Source organism: Silurus aristotelis (assembly GCF_946808225.1).
Source record: "Silurus aristotelis genome assembly, chromosome: 25".
Lineage (NCBI taxonomy): Eukaryota > Metazoa > Chordata > Actinopteri > Siluriformes > Siluridae > Silurus > Silurus aristotelis.
Genome location: NC_139598.1, coordinates 1,548,620 through 1,568,590, shown reverse-complemented (window position 1 = coordinate 1,568,590; position 19,971 = coordinate 1,548,620).

The window sequence follows — 19,971 nt, the reverse complement described above, 5'->3', positions numbered from 1 at the left end:
ATTTTTATTTAATGACTGTACAAAGATAAGAGACTCGATTGTATAAGGAATCAGAAACGAATATTGGTTAGAAGAACCTGGTTGTTTGCCACCATGACGAGAGTGTCTCCACTTCTTCATAGATTCTCTGTACTCTGTACATATAGAAAGGGATGCTGAGACGGCTGATAGCCTCAGAGTCTTGTCCAGATGTGATGTTTGGTCTGCGTTTCTCCAAAGAACTGGTTCAAAGCAGAGCAAGAGAATGAGAGGGACTTTGGAAAAATCCTGTGCGTGAGCTCGAGTTAGCACGAACAAACCGAGCACGGAGAGTGCATGGATAACCGGATTACGTGAGCCGGGCAGCTGCTGACCTTTGGAGCCGATCGATGTAAAGCTATCGGTCGTGTCGGCCATGACGAGAGCCGCAGGTTTGCTTGTTTCACTCGAATCATTAATGATCTATTTACAGAGTATCTTCCCGATGATGGCATGCGGGACAGCGTTTTCCGGAGATTAAACAAAACAGAGCTGTAAAAAGCCTCCACTGTTTCTGAACAGCAACCGTTATTGGTTCAGAGCAGGAAGTGGTATACGAGTGCTTACAGATGACCCCAGGGTCCTCCGGGAGTCGCTTCAGTCGATGCTCAGCTTTACACACGGATCTGAGAGACTAACACTCACCCGTTCACCCGCCTGGTACACTTAACCTCGCTTTACACCATCTAGCTCAATAACAAATCTGTTTATTTGCTGCTCTTGCGTAGCAGGCTAACGAGCAAATAAGCTTGCATGGATAGATTTGTGTTAAATATAATTACTTGCAAATGGAAGGGAAATAACTGAGATAATAACAAAAACTGAAACAATTTTGCCATAGCAAGATAGTTCACCTCCACTGGTTTCATGCAAATTACATTTTCTGTTTTAATAACTGTACTTTAAATCGAATTCAAAGCTATTATATAAAAATAAAGTTATTATAGCTAATAAAAACTCAATTTGCAAACAATTAAAACGTATATATAAAAAGCTAAACCAAATACAATGCGAAGGTAACACGCGCTAAATAAATCTAAAACAAATTCCCATTAAAAACATTAAAAAGTTCACAAATGCTAGAAAATATCAAATCAATGAGAGGAGCAATAAATTTAATGGATAAAAATACTAACAATAAACAGATAAAAAGTATGACATTCACACTTTAATTAATAACACAATAAAACAACAGTAATAAAACACCGCTGTTTGGTTTTGCGATCACACGATGTTTGAACTGACGAGAACATTTTTTGAACAAACGATGAAGTCGATACAGGGATTGAGAGAAGGATCTGGAAAGCTTGAGGGCCTTGATGTTATTAAACACCATGCGAAAATAATTAACATCGGTGTAGAGACGAGACGCAACCTCGGCCCTCTTTACTCTCGGGTGCATGTTGTCATGTTCTGTTTGCCTCAACATGGCCACCAGTTGTCTGTATTACTGAGAGAAGGATTAAAACCGGAGAGATGCGTTAATTACACCCAGCAACTCCTCCGCTTTTTTAATGGGAAGTACAAATTAAACTTAATTACGCTGCCTAATTGCAGACAGAAACTGGTTTAAATCTTCTTCCTACTCTAAATCATCAAAAGGCACTCGGGAAAAATGGCAAAAAGATGAATTTAATAAGGAATCGGCCGTCTGGCGGGGAGGTTTTAGTGGCGTTTAGTGAAGAGGCGACGGGGTTCGAGTCTCGATAAGGAGCCGCGGTGATGACAGGCCGTAATTGTGTGCATAATTGCAAATAAACAAAACACAGACGTTGATTTATGCAGCATGGAATGGTTGGAAGTGTAGGAAAGGAAGTCAGATCCAAAGAGGCGCACCATCACCATCATCATCATCATCATCGTCGCTCGAAACATTTCGCCAAATTATGGCGTAATTACACTGTGCCTTTATGTATAGACAATTTTGTTTATTGCTTTACGGCGTAACGTCGTGAGGAATTGTCTATGCTTTTTTTTGTTTTATTAACACTCCAACGATAAACGTTTCTTTTTTTTTTTGGATCTCTTCGATTCGGCTTCATTGCTTTTATATCATTGAGTGTAAAAATAAGTAAGCGATGGGTCAAGCTTTGCTCGATACTCATTTTATTTGTGGCTTCCCATAAACTAAATATGCAGCAGAAATAAAAGATTGTGAATTCTTTGTTTGTTAAAATGTTGCCGAAGAGTGAAAATTCCTGCCACGTCCTGAGCGGCATCTGTTTTTATTATTATTTATTAACATTCATCTGCTCACCAATTATAATCCCACAAAACTCTGAGCTTGCGTCCCAGTAACACTAAGAAATGGTGGCATCGGCAGTGTCCTGTCAGAGAGACGACGTGGATGAATAGCGAGAGATATTTGTTGCATGACCCCAAAAACGACCCTGGGCTTCATGTTCCCTCAGACTCTTTTCATCCGTATCCGGGGAGGAATGTGTATTCAGTTAAGAAATAAAAAATATTCCATTACTCAGTGTGAAAGCATTTTGTGTGCACATACACACACACACACACACACACACACACACACACACACACACACACACACACACACATACGGACACACACACGCAATTAACCTGCGTGCTCGGTTAACACGTTACGTGTTGGTCAGCTCACGAGAACCCGTTTTAGGAGCTTTATAATGATATGAAGACAAGACGAGGTCCGGGGTTTGTTTATCCGTAAGTTCGGAATAGAAGGAAAAAGAAAAGGAGGAAAAGGAGGAAGAGAGAAAGATGAAGAAAATCACATGTGATAAAAGCACACCACCAGTGGGACGCCATTAGCCCCTCGGCCGGGTTGATGAGCCGCTTGGCTTATTAAGAGAGTCATTTTGGAGCAGTGATGTCCAGCCTGCAGCTCGGTGTGTAGATAATCAGCAGTGCCACGGTGGCCAGGGCCGAACTGTGACTTTGCTGCAGACTGATAATGAGCTTGGCCCTGACTCCATCCCTCCGATTCTCGCTTTTACACCATCATTTTCTCATAATCGTTCTCTTTTCATTTGCGCCCACATCCATGCTCGTAATACAGGTTCGCTCACCCTTACACACCCTTCATACATTCTTCATATGGAGCTCATAAGCTGACAGTATGATCCCTACACATGCATGAAATGTTTATGAAAGGGATAAAAAAAATTTACACTTATAACTGTATTTTTCCCATTGGGTAACTTTTCTGGAGATAAGATTTATTTTCTGGAGATGAAGATGTTGAGGTTTTCATTGGGAGTGATGACGATGGAGAGGATTAAAAATTAGTTTATTAGCGGGACAGCGCATGTAGGACGTTTTGGAGACAAGGTGAGGGAGGTGAGATTGAGATGATTTGGACATGTGCAGAGGAGGGACATGGGGTATATCAGTAGGAGAATGCTGAGGATGGAGACACCAGGAAGGAGGAAAAGAGGAAGATCAAGGAGGAGGTTTATGGATGTGGTGAGGGAAGACATGCAGGTAGTTGGTTTGAAAGAGGCAGATGTAGAGGACAGAGGGTATAGAGACGGATGATCCACTGTGGCGCCCCCTAATGGGAGAAGCCCATTTTTGAATTAGACAGAAAGTGAAGGATTTTCTTTAACCATACAGTAACACAGTGTGACAGGATGGAGATTAAAAATGTGTTAAAATTTTTGTACGATGTTATCATTCATATTTCTTCGTGCTAACAACTAGCTGGAACAGATTAGCATGCAAGACTGATGACTCCATGTTCCAAAGTTTATTTTCAGCAGATGAAGTTCTCGTGCACATATCTGTCTCGATGATAGCTCTGGCGCGCTGGGATTTTTCAGGTCCGCTCCAGGCCACTGTCTGCACCACAGATAACGCTCGCGTCTCCGCTGATTCGGCCGGCACGGCTGCTGCTAGAAAACGCGCTCTTTGCCCCTGACACGCCGATCGATAGCTTCGCTGGACTGCTGCCCTCTAGAGAGCTGCAGGATTGTGTGGCCGTGAGCATTTAGGGTCTTATGTTGTGTGCAGCTCAGGAGCTCTAAACTATGTTACATTATTATACACTGGATGTTGGAATTATTATACGTTTATTCGTTTGAACCTAGTTAAGTTTTCACAAGAATAAAATCGACTAACCGACCCTTTCATTTCTCTGCAAGTTTTATGGGCGGGGCTAAATGTCAACGATTGCTAATTCGCACTGAGCAACACAGACGTTTTTTTATGTTCGAGTTTCAGCTACAAAATAATTTTCCCCGCGTGCTTTGCTTTGTAACAAGCGCGTGGACATAATATGTTTTTCTTCAAACACTTACTTCCGTTTTTTAGATCTTTATAGTAATAAATCCTACATTATTATAGCACCCCCTGGTGACTCAGAGGTCCACAATTTCTTTTTTTTTTAACCAGACACTGCCCGGATTTTCTTCATGTTCACTACAGAGATTTAGAAGTCATCTTGACCACACTGATTAGCTAGGAAGATGATAAGAAACATTCACAAAAAAGAAAACATACCCATCAAATTCATTATGTAGAAATTAATATACAAAGAAACCCCACTTCTCCTGCACTTGAGGAAACATCAGCAAACAGACCATCTCTGTTAACAACAATTTTTTTGAAGATGGCCTTTTTACCAGCAATGTAGAAAATAAACCTGACCACTCCAAAGCCTGAGGTGCATTTACTTACAGCAACACAGCAGATGGGTCACATGAAACGTAGCAGGAAAGAACAAAAAACTCAAAACAAAACAAAATTACAGAGAGTGCACTGGAGTGCAAAATCACGTGCTCTGGCGTGTGCTCGGCCCTTCTCCTAGGCTCCTGCTAATGAAATCTGGGTTCTTAGCCCACCGTGGTCAGGTACGGAGCTGTCTTTATATCTCAAAGCCCTATTGTGATGGGTGGAAGTGCGATGGAGGCCGGCAGCACTAAAATGTCCTCTCAAACATCTCCCATGTGAAGTGCGCCTTCGCTGAGATTGATGCACTTGATATGCATAATGAGGAGAGCAATCCTGAGCAATCGCTTGATCTAAAGATATTTTCCACTCCGTCGTCCTCTTATGGAATAATATCATTTATAAAGACGTGAATATGGAGTATAATGCAAGGATCAAAGCCGATGCATTGAGAGAGACAGAGAGACTGAGAGAGAGAGAAGTAATGTCAATACCCGAGCTGTGTTTTCAGATACATTTCAAGCTTCCTGTTTAGCTTTAAGAGCGTTTTCTTTTGGTTGTTGTTTGATTCATTGCTTTCCTTTGAAAGTGACAGAGACTAATACTCGCCCTGAAGACGGGAGTCATGCACAAAAAGGAGCAGGACTGATGAAAGCTGATGTACGAGCAGCTTCTTTTCATTCGCCTCGACTCGGTTTTTACTCACTCACGATGCTTTGTAATGAAAAGGTGCATGAGGCTGAGTGCCACTTGCCATGTAGGATGCTTTATGGTCATTATTGTAATCAAACTCTGACAACCATGGCGCTAATTATTATAATAAAGTACACATTGCTAATCGAAAATTGGTGGGGAAAAAAAGACTATACATTAATTGACACTTTGAAAATGTGAAAATTTCCATAGTTTTTTATACTTTTTGAAAAAAAATTTTTTATAATGCTATTAAGAACAAGAAGTAACTTACTTTGGCCACATTTTGTAAAGGTTAAAAACATCACATGTAGCATTGAAGTTGTTGATTTTTGGTTTGGATTCACTCCTTCTGTCAATATGTTCCTTAAACGTCATTTGCACTTGTGCATGAACCTTGTGCAGATAAAACCTCAGAAGAGAACCCATAATCATTCAAGAAACCCACAAAGAACCAATTAAGAGCCAAATTTTAATCTTCTGACGGAAAATGATTGAGCAAATTGGAATTAGTGCCACACTTGTATTAATTAGAAGGAAACTACAACAAACATACATAAAGGAGGAAACAAAGTTCTTCAAGAGTTCTTCAAAAAGTAACCAATTTTTACCTTATAAAAAAAAGCCTTTCTGTGAGTTACATTTTTATTAACATTTTTATTAACATTTTCCCTTTACTTGAATGAGGAAACCCAAACCTGTTCCAGCATGACAATGCTCCTGTGCACAAAGCCAGCTCAATTAAGATCATTGGGTTGAATGTGAAGGCTGACTGCACTCCAGGCCTCCTCACCTTCTTACCTACATCAGTACCTGACTTTACTCACACCCTTGTGTCTAAATGAGCACAAATCCTCACAAGAACCCTCCAAATTCTCGTCAAACATCTTCCCAGAAGAATGGAGGTTATTATAACAGCAAATTGGGACTATATGTGGAATGGGATGTTCACAAAGCACATAGCAATCTATATATAATTCATAGAGTGTATTTATAATATCTGGGATCATCTATAAAAATGAGCACCGCCTGATTCCCGATACTGAAAATGTAAAAGATGACAATAAATCCTTTTTTTCCCTCCTTTTTTTTTAAACCTAGAGCTACGACAGAAAAACTAATATTTGCTGACATTTTCAGGGCAAACGACGCATCCGAGTCGCGAGACGCTACAGAACGTGCGCATTACCATACATCACGATTTATAAAGATATGCAAATGAGCTGCCATAATTAAAGAGAAAACCGTAATCTTCTGCGAGTTCCTCAGCAGCGCTGTCAGGAGGGAATTAGCTAAACACAAGCGCTGAAGCTGAATTTTTTCCGCTTCCTGAATTTCAAACCCGCTCTATTAATGGAATGTGCATTAATTAACTGTTAAAGCTGTTTAACCCTGAATTATTTTATAGATATATGGCTCGGTTTGCAAACAGGTTCGAATGCGATCAGAGTCACGGTTGTGCTGGTGATTTCTTGACTAATGTCCGAGTCTAATCAGCGATCTGTCAGTGGTTACAGTCTGATGCTGAGGAGGAGAAGGGAAGCATGCAGGCTCCCGAGCACACACACCTTGTCCCGTCTCTGCAAGTCACTCAAGAGCTTTCAAACCTGCTCATATTGTGCTTTCTTCAATTTACTGTCATCTGGGCAGGCATTGCTCACAGCTGAGCCCCTCTCTTAATCACTCCCTCTTTCTCTCTCTATCTTTCACTGCTTCATTTTTATTGCATCTCTTGACTCTTACTTCGCTCGTGTTTTCTCAACGTGAATATTCCAATATTCCGACACTCAAACTCCTACAGATGGTCACCGATGTGGTTGACGATTAACACATAAGATATATATAAATGAGAGACCATGCAGGTCAAACTGATCATCAAATGATCATACAAGTCCAGGCGTTGTCCATGGCAAATCACAATCGTATTTCTTTTTGTTTTAGTTCTTCCGTCCACACCGTAAAAAACGATCTCAATGTTTTTCGATAACGCTCTTAAATGAAAGGATTTAAAAATGGCGCCTTTTTTGACTTTGTAGTGTGGACCAAGAAAATGGTGCCATTCAAATGCAATGGTGGTTTTAGTCACATGACCCGTTTGAATTAAAACAATAAAAAATTAATAACAAATAAAAATAAAAAAGTTAGCACTAGCTAGACTCTTCCTGCACTGTTACCTTATAAAGCCACGCCCTCAAAACTGTGCAAAAATCTTGAATCCCAGTGAACGAGGCGGAGCTGAATTTAATTGGTTGATTGTTTTTGTAAATAACCCTATTGTTTTTTTCTGTCTTGATTACAGGTAAACCAAGAGTTTTTAAAAAGGATACCGGATTTAAAAAAACGACAACAATAAAAATAACACCATGTAAAATAGTACTGAAATGAATTTTACAAAATTAACAAACAATACTGAATCATGAAATAAATATGAATATATTAATTATATTATTTAATATCAAGAAAAATAAAAAAAACCTGCATCACTAAAACAAGTATCACAAAATTTTTTTTTAAAACAGTTACATCCAAAATGTATTGGAAAAAAAAAAAATATTAAGAAATAGCACATTGCGTCAGTGATTCGTCTCTAGATGCCACTCTCGTACGGTAGGGGAACTTTTTTGAGGACCTTCTCAGATGCTCCAGAGACTCGGAAGATCTATCCGTATGGATTTGTTCCAGCAATCACTTATCAGTGCTGAATAATTGTCGTCCGCTAGTCTTGAGATGCTACAGAGGCCAAACAGATATTATTTATTTTTAAGCTTATCATTAGTAGAAGTAGTAATGAAAGAAGAATAAGAAGTAAAGGATGAAGAAGAACGAGTAGAAAAAGGAAAGGATTGTACTAAGAATCGAAATGTTACGTTGGTTTGTTATCTATATGCACTTGCTTATTTGCCCTGCCCAAGCATGTGTGTGTCTACATCTTGCTGAACATGTGTATCTGCATAAGCTAGTGCAATGAAAACAGGGTTTACAGACTTGAGGCTTGGCCAAGAACCTCCTTGTGAATTCAGACATGAAATGGCTCCAGCCTGCTCCCTGTGGTTGGCTGTGGCTTGAGGCTGCGCGAGGCCTGAACTCTATAATTGCCTATTTCAGCTAAGATATTCAACATTTCTGGAACGCTTCATCTGTTTATCAGAGTTTCCAACCCCAGGCCTGTTTTCCTCCAACGATGCCTTGTTACCTTCAAGACCATGTTACTGTAGCAAGTCTTCTTGGCAGTGGTGGATTGTTTATCCTTTTTTTTTTTTTTGTAAATTCACCACAGATGTTTGATTACGGCCAATTTCATATTTTACAGTAAACGCTTTCGTTTCAAATACCTATTGTCTTGTCTTGGGGCATCGAAGTTCAGAGATTATGGTTCCGCACCAGCAACCAAAAGGTTTTGAGTTCAAATCCCAGAAGAAAACCATTAAGTGCTCAGCTATAAGCTTCCACTGGATTCTGTATTAGCTGTAGGGTCTTTTAGATAAAAGTGTCCTCATATAAATGAATGTCCTTTACTTTATGGATAGTTCTTTAAGTGCAGCATTTATGATCATGATGTTAAAAGACAAAACTGAAAACACAGATGGCTTAGAGAGATTTAATAAACAAATCTAATATTTCACCTTAGTTCTCCTACAAACTAATTTAAGCTCCTAAAAGTATACAGTTTTTTTTCAGGTCTCTAAAGGAGAAATATAGTGTCCTTCAAGGTTCTAGTTTAAGCCCTCTAGAAAATTAAATACGGTGTTCTACAAGGTTCTGCTTTAGGCCCGCTAAAAAAAAGCAGGTGTCGCCTTCAAAGTTCTTGTTTATGCTCAACATGGTGTTCTTCAAAGTTTTGGTTTAGGCCCACTTGAGTAATATGGTGTTCTCCCAAGTTCTCTTTCAGGCCCCAGATTCAGTGAATGCAGAATCTATATTTAAGAAGCTTGATGTCAAACTAGACACTAGTTCAGTTAGTTTTTTAATTCCTGTGCAAATAAAAACTTCATGTCATGTCAGCCCAGTAACTCACATTACCCCAAACGCCAATCTCATTCTTCATCTGAATTGATTGGTGAGAGTATTTATTTATTTATGTATGCAATAATTTCCATAAACTGGTTTAATCATACCTTAATCAAAGTGTGGCAAAGAGCGGTCTTCTTCATACGAGGAATATTTGAGCTTTTCTCATTAACTCTGCATGAGCAGGATGGTGGGGACGGGGGATGTGGGGGGTGCAGAAAAACAGAAAAGAAATGAAATGGAACATTTTTAATTATGATAGGTTTGATCTCAGCAAACATGCATCTCCTAGAATTAGACGGAGCAATTAAAATGTAATTTATGTCCTTTTCAGCACACTGTGAGTGTTAATTTAAGGCTCGGCTTCCGTGGGCTGTTTGCACCAGCGCAGCTTTATGGGAACTAATTAGCGGCGGTTACCCGAGACTGCTAGCTATCCAAACAAGCTAAACGATGTAGGCCAATAAACAATGTTATGATGTGTTAAAGTCAGGCTCTACTCTGTCTGAGGTTAACTTTTATGGCCTTATTGTTGTTGTTTTTTTTCCCCCTGTCTTTAATTATCACATTTTAGATTTGAAATGATGCGTAGACGGTCTGCTCGCTCTTTTTCTGTGTTTCTTGCTCTATTTTTCGCTTTTCTGATTCAGCCTGTGTGGGTATGTGCAAAAATGGAGGATCTTAAAAAGTTCAGAGAGAGAAAGAGAGAGAGAGAGAGAGAGAGAGAACAAGAGAGAGGAAATTCTTCTTCTTGGAAACCAAGTTCTGTGTAATTATCTACACGCACTGGATCGAGTTTCTCTTTAAAAAGCAACCAATTATCATAATGCGTGCGGTTGAAAACAAAAATCCAGCAGACGAGAGCGATTTTTTTTTCTTATGAACACAAACACTTAAGTGGCGGCGAACAGAATGGCTGCAGTATATTATTGGAAGGCCTGGAGAGCTTTGGCCATGTTAAACATTGGAATTATAGACATGTCAAGGGTTTAATATGGTAATATATTCGTGTCTAACTGCAAAATTAGATGCTAAAAGTTTTATGGTAGTTTTCACCAAATGTTGAAGGACATGACGATTGAAAAGCTTGTGTGTGTTTACAGTCGAGTTCTGTTACACACATTGCTGTAGAGTCTTCGTTGTCTGGATTCATTAATCCGAAACTGATTATTTTGAGAAATTATATGGAGTCTGCCCGAGAGACAGGGGGAGAGAGCAGAGTCGAAAACACGTTGAATTTCAGTGACCTTTATTTATAGTAATTGTGCTACATCCACACATGGTTTACAAATCGGTGCTCTAATGTGAAAAATCCACATATAAACAGGGAACGTAAGCATGCAGAAAGATTCGTGAACACCATGTTTGAAAAGTCACTCGTTTCAGAGACGAAATAAATTCGGCGGTGCACCCGGTCAGATCCGATTTGTGCTTTAAACCATGTGTACATGTGTTGTGGCATTGGAAATGTAAAACATCCAGCTGTGGTTGGAAGATGGGACTCGCACAGGGAGCGCTGAAAAATGATTTACCTTGTGCAACAGTGCCACCTGGTGGATTGATGCGGCACTGCGGGTTGTGTTACTGAGGATCTCACACGTACCAGTTTCCCCAAAGCATCACAACATTTACATCACAGAGAGAGAGAGAGAGAGAGAGAGAGAGAGAGAGAGAGAGAGAGAGAGAGAGAGAGAGAGAGAGAAATGAAGAAATATATTAGTAAATTTTTATTATATTAATAATACAGAAATATTTATATTAGTAATTATTAATAGGAACAGCAAGTGATCTGCCTCGCCCCTGTGTTTCCTTAGAACTGTTATTATTGTTTTTAAGATTTATTTTTATTTCCTTTAAATCTTTTTGTAACATTTAGATTGTGTTAAATTTATGTACATCGTTCGCAATATTTCCTGTTTGTTTGTTTTTTTCAGATATTTGTATTTCATTTGCTTTTATTTTGTCTTTTTTTTATTTCTCCTGCATTCTTTTCCTTTCTTCTGCATTTTGTACTTAATATAAATATACACAAAGGTATTTGTCATGCCAATTTGAAAGCGATTTTGGAAATCTGAGAGAGAGAAACAAAACAGAAACAAAAGACAGAAAGAAAGAGAGACTAAGAGACAAAAAGAAAAAGATGCAGAGACAGAGAGAGCAGGCAAAAAATAAAAAATAAAAGAAGATGAGGAGACAATCTTTTACCGATCATCATCATCATCATCATCATCATCATCATCATCATCATTATCATCATCATCATCATCATAAGCCCGGTGTAAATGCAGTTGTGGGTCAGGTTATCACAGCAGTAGTGTTTTTTTTATTTTTATTTTTATTTTTATATATTTTATATTTTTTTTATATACCTGTAACGTTTCTGAATGTTAATTCAGTAGTTCAGGTGTTTGATGTTTTTAGCTGTAGTTTTTATTTTATTTTAGTATTTACTTTTACAATATTTTTCTATAAATTTTTTTAGTCCTTTTTCTTTTTAAGTTATTTATTTATAATTTTTTCACTATGAAAAAAGCACGAAATTATTTCTTTGCATTTCTTAGAAAGAACTATTTTCTTTTCTCCACATCCACCTTTCTATTTAACCGCCTTTCAATTTAGCTTTTAAAGAACTCTTCTAAAGCAGCTGAGGTTCAGGACACTACTGTGTATAACCACACAAGATATTTGAACTTGCTTCACCAAAGGCAGTGAGAACACGTCTTCGGCTCATCGTCCTCATAATAAACCTAATAAAAAAGCCACAACCCAGAAATTTTCATCGTGTGAACTCTGATGTCTTGATTCACACACAAACATTCCGCATAAATTCACTTTTATTTTTTTATTAGTGAACCTGAAAAGAATCTCCATCTCTATGTGCTTTGAATGAGTTTCCTGTGCGGACTTGATGAAGAATATTACAGAAACGATCGAGGTGAACGAGAACGCGAGCTTCGGGACGAGGCATACGGAACCTTCACCATGAGGAGCATTTCCATCACACGGCCGGCTAAATTTTCTTCCAGAGCAGAGGTTAATTGCATAAAATGACCTTTGAAATCCAGAGAGAGAGAGAGAGAGAAAGAGAGAGAGACAGAGAGACAGACAAAGAAAGAGAGAAACAAACAGATGTAGAGTGAGACAAAAAGTCAGAGAGAGGTAAATTAGAGACAGACATATTAACAGATTGACAGTGCGGCATCAGAGAGAGACCGACAGGCAGAAAAAGAGACAGACAGACAGACAGACAGACAGACAGACAGACAGACAGACAGACAGACAGACAGACAGAGAGAAGTCAGAGAGAGACAGACAGAGAGAAGTCAGAGAGAGACAGGCAGACAGGGAGGAGTCAGAGAGAGACAGACAGACAGAGAGGAGTCGGAGAGAGACAAAGAGGTGTCAGAGAGAGACAGAGAGACAGAGAGGAGTCAGAGACAGACAGACAGACAGACAGACAGACAGACAGACAGACAGACAGACAGACAGACAGACAGACAGAGAGGAGTCATAGAGACAGTGCAACCGAAAAGCGTTGCTTCTCTCTTGCTGAAGAAGCCAAATGTGCAAATATAGTGCCAAGATTTCTAGCATCCTGCCATCTCCTGAGGGAAAACCATAATCAAGACACAACCAACCAGTAAGCATTACATCCCAAACCCCAAAATCCATTACACATGTAGAATTGTAAGTTTAGTATTTGTCACATGACTTCTGTATTTGTTTTGTTTTGCTATCGACATTTCTGTATTTATTTGATATTTTCTTTTATTATTTCTAATAGTATTTTTTATTATTATTTCTATACATTGCTAAATGCTCAGATGTTCTAAATCATTCTCTGTGTTGTTCTTAATGCTTTGGAAATATGAAATGTATTTTTGTCATGCCAATAAAGAATCTGAAATGAAAAAAAAAAAGACGGACGGACGGACAGACAGACAGACAGACAGACAGACAGACAGACAGACAGACAGACAGACAGACAGACAGACAGACAGACAGACAGACGGACAGACAGACAGACAGACGGAGTAGTTAGACCCTGTTGTGGTTTCATATCTGTTTAATGTCACCAGCTGCCTCATGGTTTCTATCCAGAAACCTCACAATTCACAACACAATCCCATTGTTCCTCAGTGCTGTGTAGATTGTTGTGTAGTTTTTATCTGTGTTCACAATTGTACACACATTGCTTGGTGGAGTTGCCCATATTCTATACAATGTGTTTCCATTCTCAGACAAGTTATCATAAAACTGGATAAAATTGAGGCTAAAACCGCCTTGTGATGGCTCTATAACACCGGGAATGTCAGTGAAAAGAATCTGAGACTCAGACTCTGTGTGAAAATCATAAAAATCTGCCACACCATGAAGTGTGACCTAATATGAACAATATGCTTCATGATAATTGCATTTATTAGCAGCTCAGCCAGACGCTGTGGTAATTACATATAGTTACAGTCTGCATCCACGTATCTCTGATTTATGTATTTTTTTGCTCTGTGACAGATAAATAAGAAAAAATGGTGTATTAAACAGCAATAAATATGAATTATTACTCAATCTGCCCAGAAATAATATTGTAATGTTTGGAGGCGCTGGCCTGAACCCATGGCTCTGTTTCAGCACGATGCGACGCTGCGCTTCTGAAGGAGCTCTCGATCAAAGCGAGGACGTTTTTACCCTGGCAGTGCACCTGCTCTCACGCAACAACTCTCGATTTCTTTCGATTATTTTCTTTTGATCGTTTTTAGAGATGCTCTATTTAGAATTATACTGTGGACTAAATTTATTTGCCTGTGTGTGCAGTAAAGTCCAGTCACAATCCCCTACAAAGAAACACAAACAACCCAAAAAATATTGCTTAAAAACTACTTTTTCACAAATCATTTGAGATCATTCACAATTGTATAGGAGGCGTTATCTTAAAATCCTCCTCCTAAACTAGGAGACTTAAACCTGTACCAGCATGACGATGACCCTGTGCACAAAGCCAGCTCCATGACGGATCACCTTAGATCACCTGCTATAGAGCTCCAATTCTATTGGACACCTTTAGGATGAATGTGAATGCTGACTGAAAGGCCTTTTTACCTTCTCACCTACATCAGTACCTGACTTTACTAACATCCTTGTAGCTGAATGAATCTCCACAAGCACACTCCAAAATCTAGTGGAACATCTCAGAAGAGTGGAGGTTGATATGACAGCAAATGGGGAATAAATGTGGAATGGGATGTTAAAAAAGCATTTACCATCTGCTAAAGTGTCCACAAACTTTTATATAAGATTTATAAATAGTGTATTTATTAGAAATGCATTTAACCTCGGTATTATTATGACCGATATCTTGTGGTTAAAAAAAGGGTCAAAAACTGTTGATAGAAATGTTCAGAACCTGAAAGAAGCTAAATTTGAAAGATCGAAAGATCAGAAGTTATTTTGAATTAAACATGATTTTTCTTTTCCAGAAAGGAGAAATTAGTTATAATTTTCACACAAAAAAAATCCTGCTTTGTCTATTTAATTGTTTGGGTTTTCCGTTTTGGTTTCCTTGTAAACGTCACTTCCTGCACTTCCTTGTTACACTCATCTCGAGGTCACCGGACTTCGCAGCCCAATTACCACCCGAGGAGAGGCCTGTTCGCTGCCGCTTATCATTTCTGCAGACTGAAGAGCCCTAGGTTTGATGATGAAGAGCCCTCACGCTGCTTTTGCTCTTTTAGCAGCTGGATCATTATTCATCCAGCTGTTAACGAGCAAACGGCAGAAACGCTAATCCCCCACTTCCTGTGACTCACGGTGGTGCAGGAAGTGCGAGAGTTTGAAGTGTTGAATAGAACAGAATGATCACGAAAGAGCGATCCCAATTATCGCTTGCATTACAGCAGTTACAAACAGCACCTACTCTTTATGATAATACGACAAATAAATAGTTCATTCATTTACAGAGAAACCATAAAGACTTACCCCTGGCACTGGAGACTCCTTCCTTATAGAAAACATCACCACATCAACCATTAAATATTTGTTTGTTTAATTTTTTATTATCCAATTATTATAAATCTCTACAAATGACTATACTTTAATAAGCTTTTAGAACCCAGTAAACCGTTTAGGACATAATAATGGCCCTTATTTATCAATTACCAAAAAATACATATAAATAATTAAAGATAGGAACACATTTTGTCGTAGAATCAGTGGAGCACTTATATTTGAAATGTGGTGATCGTAAAAAGAAAATCTGACAAGAGATTTTTAAATTAAAGAATGACGTCATACTTTTCATACCTTCATTTTTGTCGAATTTTTATCAAATCAAGTTTGTCTCAAGTCGTCACTTACGTAACATGGAGAATAGACGTTATATTCTAGCCAATCAGATTCAAGCATTTGAGAACGCTGTAACATACGTACTGAACACTTATTATGTTGCAAAGTGAAGTTTTTTTTAATGGAGATATAAAAAATTACTAATGAAACTGTAAGGCTTCTGAAGCCAAGTGACAGAAGGAGAAAGCAATGAGACACGATGGCACGTGTGCATGAGTGTATCTGCGTGAATATAAAAGGGAGAAGACCGAGGTGAGATTAGAAAAGATGGCACGACACTGTCCTGTCAGGACCCGAGTCATCACTGTCATGCAGGAGGTGGAGGAGTGGAGTGTTAGTGGAGCTCAATTTCACTCCCCAGAGTCTCTCCATCCTCCCCGGAGTCTTCACAAAGAGACACGGACATGGCGTTCCAACTGAACCGTCACCGTCCGTCCGAACCCGGCCCACTGGAGGATTCATACACACAGGTCCTTTATACACTCGTGGTTCAATTTCATACGGTTAAGGGGAAGAAATGCAAAATATAAAATTGCTTGTCATTTTTTTTTTTATTATAAACACTGTTTATTATTAACATTTGTAAACTGTTTACATTTTGAAAACAATAAAAAAAAAAAAATCCTGCCTGGTTAAATAATATCTAAAATAATATTTTATACAAATAAAATATTGTATTGAGTAAATTGAGTAATAGATTAAATTGGCAAATAATACATTGATTAAATAAAATGTAATAATTGGTAAATAAATTTTTGATTTGTTAGACTACGTGTGGGTATTACGGATGTGTATAAATGTGTGTTTTTCTACATTTAATAATTAGTTTTCTAAAGAAATGTTCCACTTAACTCTTCTGCTTATTCCAGCAGACTTTAACACGTCTTCATTCCTTCCATCCTTCAATCATTCACCTTCACGATATGCAGAATTGTCAGGATTTTCTGCTTTTAAGAGAAATTCTTGAAGCCGGACATAAAATGCGACAGAATCCATATCTCGTGTTGGCACAACCAGAAAGTGGCAACGATTTTGCACAAGAGCGAAACAAATCTTATTTTCGGTACAGTGTGCGTAGCCGCAGTGACACTGTGCTAACTCTAGCTCATTGTTTATACACCTGCCATTGTTGTGTATGTTTTCAAGTTTAATTATAAATAAATAAATAAATAAATAAATAAATAAATAAATAAATAAATAAATAAATAAATAAATAAAAAAACAGAGACACTGTGGGATCATCCTATAGAAATGAAACTTGGATTTATTTGAGAGTAGTCAGTGTGCAGTTTGTATATCAGTACTGGTTTTCTGTCCTCCAAAAATAACTTAACATACAGCCATTATTCTATAAACAACTATCCACAAAAGTGAGTACATCCTCAGTGATAACAGCTGTAAAGCCACACGTCCTATTCATCATGTTCATGTTTTTGTCTGCTTGACAGAACCATACGAATTTGTCTATCTTGTATTACAGCAGATAAAATTCTGTGCTTTTAGTTCAATTCTCCCATACATATAATCTCTGAGGATGTGAGAATTAGAATTGTTTCTCTCCACAAAGATGCTGAGGCTGTAAGAAGATCAGTATCACCCTGAGACTGAGTTACAGTACCGTGGTCAGGGTCATGCAGAGGTTTTCCAAGGCGGGTTCCACACGGAACAGACCTCACAAGGGTCCATCGAAGAAGTTGAGTGTTCGTGCTGTGCGTCAGCTGCAGAAGCTGAAGTCATTTGCATGGCCGTTGTTCCAGAATGAGCCTTTTCTAAATCTACTCACAAGAAAACCCGCAAACAGTTTGCTGAAGAACAACCTGTCCAAGAGCATGAATTACTGAAAACATGTCCTGTGGTCTGATGAGACTATGATAAACATGTTTGGCTCAGATGATGTCCAGCATGTGTGGTGACGCCCTGGTAAGGAGAACCAAGAAAATTGTGTCTTGCCTACAGTTAAGCATGGTGGTGGCAGCATCATGATCTGAGGCTGCATGAGTGCTGCTGGTACTGAGGAGCTGCAGTTCATTGGGGAAACATGAATTCCAACATGTACTATGACATTCTGAAGCAAAACATGATGCCCTTCCTTCAGAAACTGGTCCAAACGGCAGTTGATACTCTAAAATAAATCTAAGTTTAATTTCTATAGTATTGTCCCTTGAGAAGATCCTAAAATCATAGGTACCGGGAATGTCAAATGCAATTATTAAAGCTTAAAAAAAATTATTTAAAAAATATTAGATTACGATTTTGAAGCGATTCAGAAGGAGATGTGCTTTTAGAAGACAAATAACCGGAGAGACTCTGCATTTTTACTGAGCACTGAGACATGGATTATGTTCCTATAACAGCATGACACTAGATATCACTGTTTCTTTATTATACAGTTAAATAGTTGAATTTTGTAAAGAACAGCCTGAGAAAATAAAATGAATAAAATCTACAATCGATTAGCAGCTGAGAGTGATGAGAGTGATCCTTATATCCAATTCAATACTATTAGAGTGTTCGATCATGCAAAAGAAAAAGAAAATAAATAAATGGATAAAATTCAGTTTAATATTCATCTAAAGTAATGAGAGGGGTGGAGGAATGCAGCATGAGGTGCTGATGAATGATTAATGTATGGCTTCTTCTGTCCATCTGGTTGTGAAAAGGTCAGGCATTCGGAGTTCTACAGTTAAACCTGATGATAAATGTCACACGGTGGAAAGTGCCGGATAACTTTACAACCTGAGCGAACACAAAACGCCTCCTGGAAGAAAATCTGCACGCTGTGCTGTATTTATTTTTAACACATCACATCACTACAACTGTATAGGACGTCTTTATAATTACATTTTCCCTTCACTTCAACTAGGAGACCCAAAACCTGTTCCAGCATGACGATGCTCCTGTGCACAAAGCCAGCTTCATGAAGATCTGCTTTCCATGGGCTGGATTAAAAGATCTCCTGCTATAGATCTCAACCCTATTAAACTTGATGAATGTGAATGCTGACTGCACCCCAGGCCTCCTCACCTTCTCACCTCACTATCTGACTTTATTAACACACTTGTGGATGAATGAATCCCACAAAATCTCCACAAACACACTCCAAAATCTAATGGAACATCTTCCCAGAAAAGTGGAGATTATAGTAAGGTGTACACATACATTTGTCCATCCAGTGTTAAATGCTGTACTTATTTAATAGTCCAATTATTTAATTAATTAATTAATTAATTAATTACAAATACGTGAAAAGGCAAAATAAATGTGGAAAAATATATATATTATATACAATTTTATATATAAAAATAAATATTTACTTATTAATTTATCCTCCCTGTCTATCATTGTAATTCTGTGAATCTTTAATAGGTTTATTTTCTATTTTAACTATTTATAAACTATCAATAGTTAAAATAAATCGGTGTAAAACATATTTTACATAAAAAAAGAGAAAAAAATCGTTTCAGACAAGAACTTTGTTCGAATTGATATAAAAAACTCCACAAAATATTTCTACTTTACTGTTCCCCTGTATGTTGTTTGTTTATGCTTTTTAATTTGTAATGATTAAGTATAATTAATTTATTTTTATATATTGATTTATATTTGTATACTTCCCTCTCAGATAAATTAAGTGATCCATCTTTCCATATTAGTAAACAGATTAAAAAAATAATAATAATAGTAATCGTTATAAAGCTTATTTACCAGCTTCTGTGAAAAATAGAATCTCTCCTATATAAACAAAGGAGAGAATAAATAATAAAAAATAAAAAAAACAGATGACGCATGAGAATGATTAAACATTTACATTAGATGTGGAAGTCCTGTAAAATACTGTAACATGCTGAAAGTGACAGAAACACGTAAAAGGCATGTCCTTGAGCAGCTTCATTTGCAGTAATTATTGAAGTGTATTTAGTTAAATATGTTTTCTATATTATTTGTTTTAAAGAGAGGAATGAACATTATTAAAGGGTGTGCAGTTGCTCCTCATGGCCACACGAGGGCCCAATTTACTGCAATGTCAAATGAATCAGGACATTATGCGACTTCAAGTCAAGTCAAGAAGCTTTTATTGTCATTTCAACCATATATAGCTGATGTAGTACACAGTGAAATGAAACAACGTTCCTCCTGAACCCAGGTGCTACATAGAACAACATAAAACAAACAGTACAGAAGAGAAGAACACAGGGCCGAGAACTAAGATCCTCGCCACATAAAGTGCATGTGTGCAGCTGGTGCAAACTTCAGACCTCAT